The sequence below is a fragment of the Nicotiana tomentosiformis genome, chromosome 10 (genome assembly GCF_000390325.3).
Source record: "Nicotiana tomentosiformis chromosome 10, ASM39032v3, whole genome shotgun sequence".
NCBI classification, from domain to species: domain Eukaryota; kingdom Viridiplantae; phylum Streptophyta; class Magnoliopsida; order Solanales; family Solanaceae; genus Nicotiana; species Nicotiana tomentosiformis.
The window spans coordinates 72,628,354-72,642,494 of record NC_090821.1 but is presented as its reverse complement, the minus strand read 5'-3'; the positions used below and the strand labels follow the sequence as shown (position 1 = coordinate 72,642,494).

Here is a 14,141-nt window from a genome sequence, read left to right as displayed (position 1 = left end):
ATCTTTATAAACAAACAGCTATGGTAAAGTGAAGTTTCATTGCCCAGAGCTAAAGAAAGTATATATATCCTCTCCATTTACTTTCTTGCTACCCAAGAAATTAAAAGCAGATGGCAGATACAGCGTTGAATCTTCTGGTGGAGAACCTCTTGGATTCAGTAAGAAAAAAAGCGAAGTTAATTGCAGAAAATTCGAAGCTGCAGATTGCTGGTTTAGAGGATGACTTTTTACATCTTGAGGAAGAAGTTCAACGCCTACGAGCGCTCCTAAAAGTTGCTGCACAATGGCAGATAAATAGCAGTAAGTGGAAACAGTTGGTCAATAAGGACATCCGATTTGCGGTACATAAAGCTGAGGATGTCATTGATGTCTTCGCGATTAGGGCGCAGCGTTGCCTTGAGAGCGGCTTTGGAGTTCTCGGATTTCTTAGTATAAGAAGAGACTCAGTCAGGAATCTTGCAACTAAGATCGACGGCCTCAATGAGAAGGTGAAGGAATTTCTTCAAAACAATCAACCAGCAGTTCAGCCGGAAACAAATTCCCAGGAGCTGCAGGTATGCCTGAAAGCTGAAACTCAACCCATTTGAAAACTTATAAGTTGACTGACCTTCTGTATGATAAATATGATTAACCCATTTTGGATCGCATCTGTGGAGTCACAGGGAATCACAGATGCGAGCCTTGGACTGCAAAAGAGGGCTCGCACATGTGAGACTTGTTGTCGCAAATGCGACATCACTGGCATAATGTTAATGGTGTCATAAACATTGACCATTTGGTGGGCTATGGAAAATGAAGTGTCGTGGGAGTAATGGAAATAAAGATGAATAAGTTATATTTCAAGGGGTAATTGACATCTAAGGTTAATGTAATTTACAACAAAAATTAAGGCTTTTTATATCACTGAAAGCAAGTAATAACTTAATATAGACGTTTTATTTCTAATTGCCAAAACAAAAGATTTTCAACACTGATTTATGATGTCAATCGGTTTTGTTATCTTAAAAGGATCTTCCACTCAAGGAAAACGAAGTTGTTGGCTTAGAAGAAGAAGCAGAAAAAGTGATCAAGCGACTTGTTGAAGGATCTGAGGAGCTCAATGTTGTCCCTGTTGTAGGTATGCATGGACTTGGTAAAACAACATTGGCAATAAAAGTTTTTAACGATCCTCAGATTTTAAATCAATTTGACAGCAGAATATGGGTTTATGTTGGCCAATCATATGAAATAAAGGATATCTTTATCAATATCCTCACATGTTTCATAGATCGCATTGAAGAATACCAAGACAAAGATGTGAATGAAATAGCTAAGGTAATATGTGATTTTGTGCCTAAAGAAGGTAAATGTCTCATTGTCTTGGACGATGTCTGGGCAATAGGTGTTGTCGATTTTGTCAAGAAAACTTTCCCTGAAAACAGCAAAGGACACCGGATCATGATGACCACTCCTAGGCAAGATGTGGCTAGTTGTGCCAATCCAAATCCTCACGATCTAAAATTTCTGACCCAGACGGAAAGTTTTCTATTGTTGAAAAGCAGAGTTTTCGGTACTGGATGTTTTCCTGAAGAATTAACAGATCTTGGAGAAAGCATTGCACAAAAATGTTGTGGGGTACCACTTGCAATAATAGTAATTGCAGGAGCTTTAAGAGGTCGTAAGGACAAAAACAATTGGCTCAAAGTTCAGAAATATTTTTGGCAGCACCTTATAATTAAAAATGACCCTGTAAGATGCTGGAAGTTTGTTGAAATGAGCTACAATTGTTTGCCCCAAGAAATGAAGGAGTGCTTCTTGTATTGCGGAACTTTTCCTCGAGGCTTTGATATCCCTGCTTGGAAATTGATCCGTCTCTGGATTGCAGAGGGGTTGATAAAATCCAGCCCAGGTTACGCCTTGGAGGAGGTAGCGGAAAATAATTTGAACGAGCTCGTCAATAGAAATTTAGTGATGGTGGTACAGAAGAAGTTTGACAGTCAAATAAAGACATGTCGTCTTCATGACATGGTACAAGAGTTTTGCAAGATGGAGGCTACTAGAGAATGTCTTTTTCATGAAGTATCTCTAACACCCGATCAAGCAATTCCAGATGATTCTCGTCGATTGTGTATCCCATCACGTTTTCTAGGTGATTTTCTGTCCAGAAAACCATTCGCGGAACATGTCAGGTCTTTCTTATGCTTTTCCCCAACCCAGTTGTCTCCGCATCTAATGAAACTCCTGCACGGAGCGTTTCCACTCTTAAGGGTTTTGGATGTTGAGCCCATCAAAATTCTTTTTTCCAAAGATTTTTATAAGCTTTATCATTTGAAGTATATGGCTTTCTCAGGTGACTTTATGGCCATTCCTCCAACATTTTGTAGATTTCTGAATTTACAAACTCTTATATTTAATACAACTAGTAAAAAGGCGCGCTACTTAGAATCAAGATGGGAAATATGGAACATGTTACGGTTGAGGCATCTGCACAGTAACGTTCCTGTACGATTGCCAAGCCCCAATAGCCCAAAAGGTGAAATTTCTTGCCTGCGAACTCTTTCTATGGTTGCACCAGAAAGTTGCAACAGTTGTGTGCTTGCAAAGGTTGGTAATCTCAAAAAATTGAGTATTAAAGGGAATATGGCCCCTTTTTTTTAAATTAACAAGAAAGGATTCAGCAAACATGGAGAGTTAAAGCGCCTGGAAAATTTGAAACTATTGAATGATGTCTTTACAACGAGTTCAGTGCTTCACCTTCCTCCAAATTTCTTCAGATTTGCTCGTACACTAAAGAAGTTAACTTTATCGGACACAAGGTTTGATTGGCGTGAGGCAATTGGACTGGAGCAGCTGGAATGCCTTGAGGTTCTAAAGTTGAAAGATGCTTTCACCGGAAAGTCATGGAAGCTAGAGGTAGGTTTTAGCGAACTCCAATCCTTGTCGATTGATACAGCAGATTTTGAAACATGGGAGGCTTCAACTCATCATTTCCCAAGACTTAGGCACCTTGTTCTTATTTACTGCGATAAACTTGAGGCTGTTCCAGCTACGTTCACTGATATACCTAGCCTTCGAGAGATGAGGCTTGAAAACACAAGCAAAGCGGTCAGATCTGCAAAAGAAATAGAAAGAAAGAAACAAGAGATGCAATTTCAAAACAACATTGAATTCAAGCTTACTATATCTTTCGATGTTGATTACAAGGCCACACAATGAAGTTGAAGGTCAGTAGAATTTATTTTGTCATTGGAATTATTTAGTCTCCTGTACAGTTTTTACCAAGTGTTTGTCGACATGACTGTATTCATATCTAGCTTTTACCATTGTCTGAGAGATTTTAGTAAGATTGTTTTGCATGCCATGACTTCTATTTGCTAGAATGTCCTGTGTTTCTATATTTTATGTGATTATTCGTTCTTCGGAGACTGGAGGTTTCATAATTAAGTAATTTATTTCCCTTACATTCTTGCCATGCATTTTTCTCTAACGTAGACTTTGCGGTATTGTTAGTCCAATATTGTCATAATAATCATTCAGTTCTTTCCATGTATGTTAGCCAACTCCAGTTCTATCTTTAGTTGACTTTTATGGTTACCAGCTGGAGTACTGTGATTAATTTAGTCATTTAACAGTCTCTTGCAGAAATGCAGGGTAAGGCTGCGTACGATAGACCCTTGTGGTCTGGCATTTCCCCGGACCCCGCGCATAGCTGAAACTTAGTGCACCAGGCTGCCCTTTTTATTGCCACACCCCAAAAAGATTCCAAAGAAACCTATCTGCAACATTGTTTCTTTCTAGATTTCACTAATTTTCTTCTAATTGTTTTCTCCTTTTTGCAGGAGGGAATCAGAGGAATGGCACTTATTCGAGCCTGAGATCATAGACAAGTCGAATGCTCTTTCATATGGAGTCAGCCGCATTTCATGTTTTCTGCAGGCTATTCGTGCCTGTTCCAATAAAAATCCCGTTTGCGTTTTATTATTCTGAAGGCGTAAATTGTATGAGCTCCACTTTCTGCTTTAAACACCTTTTCTAGGTTTCATACCTTTTCAAGTTCTCAATTATGTGAAATTGTTTTCTTTTTGAATGGTTAAAACAGCTCTGCCTATCCAGTTTGTTGTGATGTATTTATTTGCTTTACTGTTGTTTTCTCTGCTTAAGCATGGGTACCAGCCTGAAAGACATGTTGCTTCAAACAGATAAACAGCTACGAATTTTATTTGGCATGTGTAATATCAGAGATGAATTGTGGTTATCTTCAAATTTATTGGTTTCAATTTTAAATTATCATTTGCTTCCCTTATAGGTCTAAATTGGTTGAAGATGGATGAACAATGTATAACACCATTTAGTTCTACCATGCAACCAGTGGCGAAGCCAGAAATTTTATTTAGGATGTTCAAACTTGAAAGAAGTAAAAAAAAATTCTCGATAAAGGGTGTTCAATATATGTTATATACCTCTAAAATTCAATATTTTACTTATATATACAGCGTAATTTTTCGACGAAAGATAGTCAGTTGACCATCGACCATCTTAGGGCTATGTAGCTTCGCCCGTGAATGCAACACCTCACCCAGTTACTCTTCCATTTGTATGACTTGTATATGGAATGAATACCTATTTTAAATTAAAGGGATACTATTGTTTAACTATATATGATTAAGTAGTGTTTTTGGGCATTAGAACTATGATGGAATTTCTTTTTTCTTTTCATGGAATTTCTCATTCTAAAAACATTCCTACACATTCAGACTCGTCTTATAAAAGAACTAATATGTACCTTGTATAGGAGCAAATTTGGAATGGTGTTGGTGCTACAAAATTTGTTTGATTGTGTTTGTATTGTTTACCTATATAGTTGATACATAAAAAAAAATTGTTTGTTGAATAACGATACTAATAATTGTTCAATTAGGGGTCGATTGGTATGAAGTATAAGTAGATATCACTACAACATTACACATCTATAGTTATGAAAAGCACTGTAGCTAAATATGAAAATTTTCGTGGCAAAATATTTTAGCCACAATTATTTTTCCGTAGCATTCGTAGCAAAATGTAGCGTAGCTAAAAGTCAGCTACGGACTTTATATGATCTGTGGCTAAGGACTAATACTTATTGCTACAGAAATTTTTTATGTTGTAGCTATGATGGTAAAAGGCTTTTGCTACAAAAAAAATATACTTATACCAAATGATTTTATTCTTTTGGCACGACGAACAAATTTGTAGTTATCTTCATATTGTAGCCACGAAATGTTGTATTGTAGCAAAAGATTTAATTTATTTGCTATGCAAACTCAAATTTTGTGGCTATTTCTTGAGCTTAGTCTCGTGGCAATAGTACTCATGTTTAGCTACAATTTAAAAACTCCATAGCTATGAATTGAAGTATTTGCCATAAACCTTTTCATATTATAGCTAATATTCCATACTTTTAGCCATGAAATATATAGAACTATAGCAAATGATTTTCTTCATTTGCTACGGAAAGTGAAAATGAATAGCCATGTTCTTGATACGTGGCTATTGTAGGAGTATATATTTAGCTACAAATTGAAAAACCCATAGCTAATATTCCATTCTCTTTTGCCATGAAGCATAAAATCTTAAGCAATAAATTTTCTTCATTTGCTATGAAAATAAAAATATATATCTACGTTCTTATTATGTGGCAATATGTATGTTTAGCTACAAATTTAAAAAATTCATTGCTACTAATTAAAAAATTGCCACAAGCATTATTAGCCACAACAATTCATATAAAGCCTATTTAGAAATACAATCAAATTTTGGCAATGAAACACATAGGCAATTGTAGCATAAGATTTTCAATTACGTAATAAACGCAATATATTAGTAAAAAGATTTAACAAAGGTTCAACAATATCATTCCAAATATTAAAACATCGTTTGAAACATATCAATAAGCTTTGACAAGAGGAAAAACATTATTCATGTGCCCGTCGACCTTGATGCTTTTATAACTCCTCCACAGGCTGCAATAACAATAGAAAAAAAAGTACATGACTAAATGATACAATGAAGCATTTTTTATATAAAAAATTAAATTTTATTTTTAATATGAATATTACCTTAAAGAAATCACATATATACTAAATTACTAGTATAAAAAGATAGTAATAAAAGTCTAATAAGTTACTTACCGTTAGATCTGTATCATTTTGTTGTAGACCTTGTGCTACAAGTATAATTCAAAAATTTTCTTCCCATTGTTTACTCATTTCTACTAGTTGATTATTTATATCTTTCTTGATTTTTTCATCTTGTTCCTTAGCTTCCCTTCTAACTTCTTTCACACGCTCATTTGCCTCTTTTCTGATCAATTCTAGTTGCTTTATAAGTTGTACTTTTGTTGGTCTATCACCAAAATATTGACTGATATTTTTTCCGAGGCCATATGCGCGAAGATATCCATTTTTTTCGGCCCCGAATACTTTTTCGAAGATATCATCATCATTTAAAGAAATTTCTCCTTCTTTTTGCTGCTTTTTAAATTGGTCAAATTGGTCCTACAATCAAAAAATGCAAATCAATCAAATATACGTACAAGTGTGTAATATAAAAGGAGATAAAAAGAAAAGAGAACACATTGACATTACAATAACATCTTGTTGAAAAGCATCAACTTTAAGAGTTCAGAATTTTCGGACAAATTCTTCACAGTGCTTTAAAATAAAAAATCAAACAGATATGAAAGGAAACAAATATAGACCAATCAACACACACTTACTGCCCCAAAATTTCAAAAGTAACAAAGAAGAAGAAGTAAATTTCATATATTTAAGATAGCACAAAAAGAAATCACTAGGATTCCATTTCTTAACAAAGTTGAACCAAAAAGTAAAAAAAGGGATATGTGCCGATAATGTAAGAACAAGAAAATTTGCTGAAGTCTGCAGAATTAAACAAAATAACAGAAATTTAAATGCATAAATTGGGATAGAGACATAGGAAGAAATTAGAACCTTTGCTTCTAGTGATGACAAGTTGATTCAGACAAGTAATAAAAAAATCTTGCACCTCACTTTTTGGCTTTCTTTTGTGCTTTTAGTGTTTTAGGGTTTTTTTGCTCTCTAATCTTTCTATAGAAAAGGAACGGCATATTACTCTCTAATAGAATTAGGAGGCTTTAATTTAGGCACAAAATATTTAGAGGGAAATAATATGGAGGGAATTCTTTTGTTTTTGTTAATTCACGTGTTTCAAATTGAGAATTCATGTTTCCCTCCTAATAATCAATAACCACAAAAAAGAAGCTCCATATTTTTTTAATATAATAAATTATTATTTGATGTGCAGCAAATATTAAATAAATTATTATTTAATATAATAAATTATTAGTGTACGTGTATTATGTGTGTTCCTCATCTCAATGAGTAATTCTTTATAAGAAAATTACATAACTTTTAAAAATATTGTATTTGAATTATAAAAATAAAGTGTAAGATTCTAAAAAATTTAATATTCATCCTATATGACTAACTCAATAAAAGCAAAACTCTAGTCATAAAACTCCTCAATTATTATTCAATATGTTCACCTTAAAAAAAATTCCAACCATATAATTATAATTTTATCAATTCAACTTTACAAGTTATCGTACTTTCTTTTTAGTTTTAGTAAAAACACATAGTCCTTGAAGATTTAAGAATTTTTTGAAAATATTTTTCAAAGTAATTCTCAAGTTCATTCGAGAAGACACATAGTTAATTAGCTAGATTAATAAGAAAAGATTTAATATGTAAAATTTAAATTAATTTCAAAGTCCTAATATTAGAGAAGTTCTCTGGAGATGCCTGGAGGCAAAAGGTGTGTCGGTTCCCTACATTATGGCGATTAAGGACATGTATGATGGGGCTAAGACTCGGGTTAGGACAGTAGGAGGCGACTCTAAGCATTTTCCAGTTGTAATGGGGTTATACCAAGGTTCTGCACTCAGTCCGTTCTTATTCGCCCTGGTGATCGACGCGTTAACACACCATATTCAAAGGGAGGTACCATGGTGCATGCTATTCGCCGATGACATAATTCTGATTGATGAATCGCGAGCCGGTGTTAACGAGAGGCTAGAGGTTTGGAGACAGGCTCTTGAGTCTAAGGGTTTCAAGCTGAGCAGGATGAAGACGAAATACCTGGAGTGTAAATTCAGCGCTGAGCCAGGGAAAGTGGGCGTGGATGTGAGGCTTGAATCACATGTCATCCCGAGTAGAGGCAACTTAAAGTACCTTGGTTCGATTATCCAGGAGGGAGGGGAGATCGACGAGGATGTCACACACCGTATTGGGGTAGGATGGATGAAGTGGAGGTTAGCATCTGGAGTCCTGTGTGACTAGAGAGTGCCACTAATACTCAAAGGTAAGTTCTATAAAGCGGTGGTTAGACCGGCCATGTTGTATGGAGCTGAGTTTTGGCCCGTTAAGAACTCACATATCTAGAAGATAAAAGTAGCAGAAATGAGTATGTTGAGGTGGATGTGCGGGCACACTAGGATAGATAAGATTAGGAATGATGTTATTCGGTAGAAAGAGCACGTGGCTCCCATTGATGACAAGATACGGGAAGCGAGGCTTAGATGGTTCGAACATGTTCAAAGGAGAAGCCTAGATGCTCCGGTACGGAGGTGTGAGCGGCTGGTTGTGGAGGACACGAGAAGAGGTAGAGGGCAGCCTAAGAAGTATTGGGGAGAGGTGATCAGACAGGATATGGCGAGGCTCCAGATTTCCGAGGACATGACACTTGATAGGAAGATGTGGAGGTCGAGTATTAGAGTTGTAGGTTAGGATGTAGTTGAGTCTTGACTTACTTTGTACCATTATGGGACTAGCCAGGTAGGGTTTTGTCTAAGATAGCTAGTGACAATGTTGTGTTTTACTACTTCGCTTTTCAGTGCATGTCCTATTTACTAGCTATCGCTTTTGCTTTGCATCTTTCTTCTGTATTTCATGGTGTTCCTATTTTTTCTATGATTGTTGTGGTGATACTAATATTGTCTCCTTTTGTCCTTTTATCTTTTTGTTTTCTTAAGCCGAGGGTCTTTCGAAAACAGTCTCTCTACTCCTTTAGGGTAGGGGTAAGGTCTGCGTACACACTACCCTCCCCAGACCCCATTAGTGGAATTTTACTGGGTTGTTGTTATTGTTGTTGTAACTTAAATTATAATTTCGTCTATTGTGAAAGTTGTTTTTAAATAGTTTAAAAGGCGAACGATTTTTCGCTAAGGGACTTTGTGCCTTTAACTTAATATAGTATAGATGACTTATTAATCATTGAATAATATCTAAAGTTATTATGTAATGACCCGACCGGTCGTTTTGCTTTTTAGAACCCCGATCTCCTAAATAAGACTCCCTGTATGTGCTTTTATTATTTTATGACTTGCAGGGATGGTTAGTTCGGGATTTGGAAAGGTTCGGGTTAAAATCGGAATAAGTAGTTCCTTAAGGTTGGCTAAAAGGACTAAGTTTGACTTCGGTCAACATATTGCTTCCTATCTTTGTTGATACCTGGTCCTAAAGCTCCCGGAAATGACATCAGTGTCTACTTAGAACCTTTGATAGATGAATTGCAAGAATTGTGGTATAATGGAGTTAATACATATGATGCTTCAAGAAAGGAGAACTTTTGTATGCGCGCTACACTCTTATGGACTATAATAATTTTCCAGCATATGCATACTTGTTTGGATGGAGCACAAAAGGAGCTTTGGCTTGCCCTTCATGCAATAAAGAGACTACATCTACTCGTCTAAAGTATGGTTGTAAGTTCTCTTACATGGGTGCTCGTAGATTTTTATCATCTAATCATAAGTGGCGGGGTAATAAACGCGACTTTAATGAGAAAGTAGAAAGAAGACCTCCTCCTAAAATTCTCTCTAGTGATGATATTTTAAATCAGTTCGCTAGTTTGGAAGACATTAAATTTGGTAAGACTCAGAAGAAACAAAGACACGAAAAGGGTAAAGCCACTCATAACTGGAGGAAGAAAAGCATCTTTTCAGACTTCATTATTGGAAAAATAATTTAATACGTCACAATTTAGATGTCATGCACATTGAAAAAAAATGTGTGTAACAATATTATTGGGACGTTATTAGATATGAAAGGAAAAATAAAAGATAATCCGAATGCTCGTCGTGATTTGAAGGAAATGGGTATAAGAAGAGATTTGCATCCAACTCAAAGAGATGGAACATGGTATTATCCAACAACATGCTATATTTTATCACCAGATGAGAAGTCTAAAGTATGCAAGTTTTTGAAAAATATTAAGGTTCCAGATGGTTATTCTTCGAATCTATCACGGTTCGTAAAGTTAAAGGATCGTAAAATTTATGGACTGAAGAGTCATAATTCTCTTATTCTTTTGGAACAGCTGTTTCCTTTTGCAATACGCGGAGTTGTGCCGAGCAATGTCTATGCTGCTATCACTGAGCTAAGTATTTTTTTCAGAGAGTTATGTTCAAAAATAGTAAGAGTTGATCTGTTAGATCAGCTTGCAACTCAAATCCAATAACATTGAGCAAATTAGTAAAAATATTCCTACCAATATTTTTTGATATTATGGTGCACTTGGTCATTCATCTTCTAAGAGAGGCTAAGATTGTTGGACCTGTACAATACAGGTGGATGTACCCAATAGAGCGGTATGTTTTTGCATTTCATAATTTTAATTTAATGTGGTTTATTAATTTATCATGCTAAGCATTTAACTGCCTATTATTATTATTATCATATAGGTTCTTGCGCAAATTGAAATATTATATTCGTAATAGATGTCGACCTGAAGGATCTATTGCAGAAGGATATATTGTTGAAGAAAGTCTGATATTTTGTTTAAGGTATTTACATGGAAGTGGGAAAGAGAATAATCTAGTGGACAAAAATTGTGAAGGTGATCAGGTTGAGCCATTTAGTGGATTATCAATTTTTGAACAAAAGGATTGCCCTTTATTAATAGATACATCTAGAAATCTTGAAGAGCTTGAGTGAAAACAAGCTCAGCTTTATGTTTTAAGAAATTGTGAAGAAGTTCAACCATTTTTACGGTATGTTTCTTTATGCCATTGTACATTTCTGCTTGATTTTGTTAGCCTTTTCTCAACTATTATGGTTATTTTAAACAGTGAGTACGAGAGTGAGTACGAGCAGAATAATAGGAACATGAACTTCGACGATTGGTTTTTCCATCGAGTAAGTTTTCATTACATTGTTAATTTTTATTTGTAATACTTCTTTAGCATCATTATTTTATTTATTTATTTATTATTATACAGATTGTGCAAATGCGCAAGAAAGGAAATTCACATGTAAGTTGCGAGTTGTATTCTTTGGCTAGAGGTCCTTTTGATGGAGTCCAAAGATTCAAAGGGTATGAGATAAATGATTTTTGATTTCATACTAAACAACTCGAAGGAAACAGGGCGAAGAAAAATAGTGGTGTTTTAGTACGAGGAATAATGAACGGTCAAAATATAAATTATTATGGTACTCTGACTGAAATAGTAGAACTTCAATATCTCGAAGGTAAACGGATTGTTTTATTTAAATGTGATTGGTTGGATGTTGATCACATTGGAAAAGGAGTGAAGATAGATAAATATGGCTTTGTTAGTGTCAATACTAAACGAAAGCTAGCAACAAATGAACCATTTATGCTTGCATCTCAAGCAGAACAAGTTTTTTATGTTAAGAATAATCTTCATCCCAATTGGTCTGTTGTCTTGAATGGTCATTCTACTTATTTTACTGGTGGTGCTCTCAGAGAAGAAACTTTTCAACAAAATGCTCAAGAGTTCTCGTGTAGGTTTGAGGAAGATGAAGACTTTATGAACTGGAGAAGAAATGATCTTGACTTTATCAGCACTAATGTTACCTTAGATGATGATATTATTGAAGACATCGAATCAGAACCTGAAACTGATGATGAAGATTTATTACTGTAAACTATTTAGAAGCCTTATATGCATATGCGTTTATCCTCAAATAATGTTAAAATTTTACTTATTTATTTGAGAGACGGTGTTTAGTTCTTTATTATTTTAAAGAATTTATGTATTACTATATTATATTGAATTACTCTACTTGACTATGAGTTAATATTCAATAGTGTTGACTTGATAATTGTAGTTGGATTGAGTTGAATGATCTTTTCTACCAGGTGTTATGTTGATGGATTCTTAGGGGAAACTATGGCGATTTTTTTATTAAATTAATAAATAAATATTGTTGAACATAGCATAGTTGTTTATAGAAATAGATTCCGTTGAAGCTTAAACATGGTTGCTAAAGTTGAAACGACTGTTCTTTCTGTTGACAAATTCTCGATGCATGACATATGATTTAGGAATAGCTATGTGATTATAAGAATTTTAATAAATTTCATACTTGGATTTATAAACTCTAACAAATTCATCCAAAGTCCCTTGCATTCATTCCAACTAATGAATCAGTGACTAAAACTCTTGCCTTCCTACTCTTTATAGTTTTGTTTCATAATTTCGCAAGGCGTGTAAAGTATTTGTCGTCTTTTTATAGAAACAAATGTATCTATATCTCTTGATAAGGAAAAACCCAATTAAGAAATTATCTATCATGAAGTATTATAATTTTAGATGCTCTTTGGGTGTCAAAATACTTTAATAAGTTTCTAAAATAGATTTTTCGTTGAGTTGTCTCATGTAGACTTTTCCTGAGCACATATGTCCCAACAGTTGCTACGATTTTTAAAAATTGAAGCAAGACTATTTTTTTTAGCTATAGAATTATGTGCAAACAAATGTATCGTGGCTAGAAGATTACAATTGCTACAATGACTTCAAATGCATAGCAAAACTTAGAATTAGCTACAATATTTATTGTAGCTATATAAATTTGTGGCTATATTATTTTGCCATGATATTCATCGTAGCTATTGAGCCAATTATTGCCACGATTTTTATAACTTGAAGCAAAGATATTCGATATTTTATTTGACATAATTTATTGTGGCTAAAAGTTTATTGTTGCTACAATAAATTAAATACGTGGCAAAAACTAACAATTAGCTACAAATTTATAATGTAGCAATAAATGTGTAGCTATTTTCGCAGTTATTGTCACGATACTAACCAACTATAGCAAAAAGTAGTAATTAGCTTTGCCATTTTACTTTTTGTAGCTAAGAAATTTCACCAAATTGTGAACAGCCACGAAACTTCAATTTTTATGGCTATTGCTAGGTAATAGCCACGCTTTTTTTTTGTAGCAAAGAATTCGTAGTTGTAGATGCATAATGTTTTAGCGTATAGTGCTGGTATAAAATTTTAATACCACTTTTAATATTTTGTTTGGTTAGCAAATCTGGTATAAGTTATCCTTAGATTAAAATTAGTACCAGAATAATTTATACCTTATAGGGGGTGGGATAATTAGTGGGATAACTTATACCTTATAAGGGGCGGGGTAATTAGTGTTGGGATAACTTATACCTTAGTCTTAAAAATTATGCAATTGTCATTTTTAATACTAACATACCAAACAATAGATAAAAAATAATACCAAAATAACTAATCACATAATAACTAATTCTAGCATAACTTATCTCATTATAAGCCGTATTCAAACAAAACACTCCTACTATTATTACACAGACCTCCCTTCAGGTTTGTTATGCACTTCTTGCGGTCACAATCAACATGTCGACAGTACAGATAAAAGCGACATTCTCCTTTATTGTGAAAGAATATATCTAAAACGCCCTTGCTTTCCACTAGCGAAAACATACCCTCAACGTTCACGTGAGCATTATTAAGCCAACCGGCAGCCAAATTAGTGTTAAGCCATCCAAAGTGCTATTTCTGCTACCATTACCGAATAAATGAATATATAAAATTGCTCGCTATCATTACTGCGGATGATTCGGGCACGTGCGGAGGAGAAGCCCGATAAGAAGGTGTGAGTTGTTGGCTTTGGCTGGTACGAGAAGAGGTAGAGGACGACCTAAAAAATATTGGGGAGAGGTGATCAGACAGGACATGGCGTGGCTTCAGATTTCCGAGGATAAGGCCCTTGATAGGAAGGTGTGGAGGTCGAGCATTAGGGTTGTAGGTTAGGAGGCAGTTGAGAATTTTTCTACATCGTTCCGGGTGAGAGACTAGT

General features: G+C 34.7%; 2 long non-coding RNA genes and 1 pseudogene across 2 annotated transcripts; 2 read left to right on the top strand and 1 right to left on the bottom strand.

Annotated features, from left to right (window-relative positions):
- LOC104110437 (putative late blight resistance protein homolog R1A-3) lies at positions 1 to 4,234 on the top strand (annotated as a pseudogene).
- A 1,568-nt stretch (positions 4,235 to 5,802) lies between these two features.
- Positions 5,803 to 7,104, bottom strand: LOC104110443 (uncharacterized). Its single transcript, XR_689457.4, has 3 exons — positions 6,972 to 7,104; positions 6,150 to 6,515; positions 5,803 to 5,981 (listed from the first exon to the last, which is right to left on the bottom strand). It is a non-coding gene; the product is annotated as an uncharacterized lncRNA (long non-coding RNA).
- A 2,385-nt stretch (positions 7,105 to 9,489) lies between these two features.
- On the top strand, positions 9,490 to 11,584 carry LOC138900577 (uncharacterized). The gene is made up of 4 exons (XR_011411692.1): positions 9,490 to 10,648; positions 10,742 to 11,050; positions 11,141 to 11,195; positions 11,279 to 11,584. It is a non-coding gene; the product is annotated as an uncharacterized lncRNA (long non-coding RNA).
- The last annotated feature ends 2,557 nt before the right edge of the window (positions 11,585 to 14,141 follow it).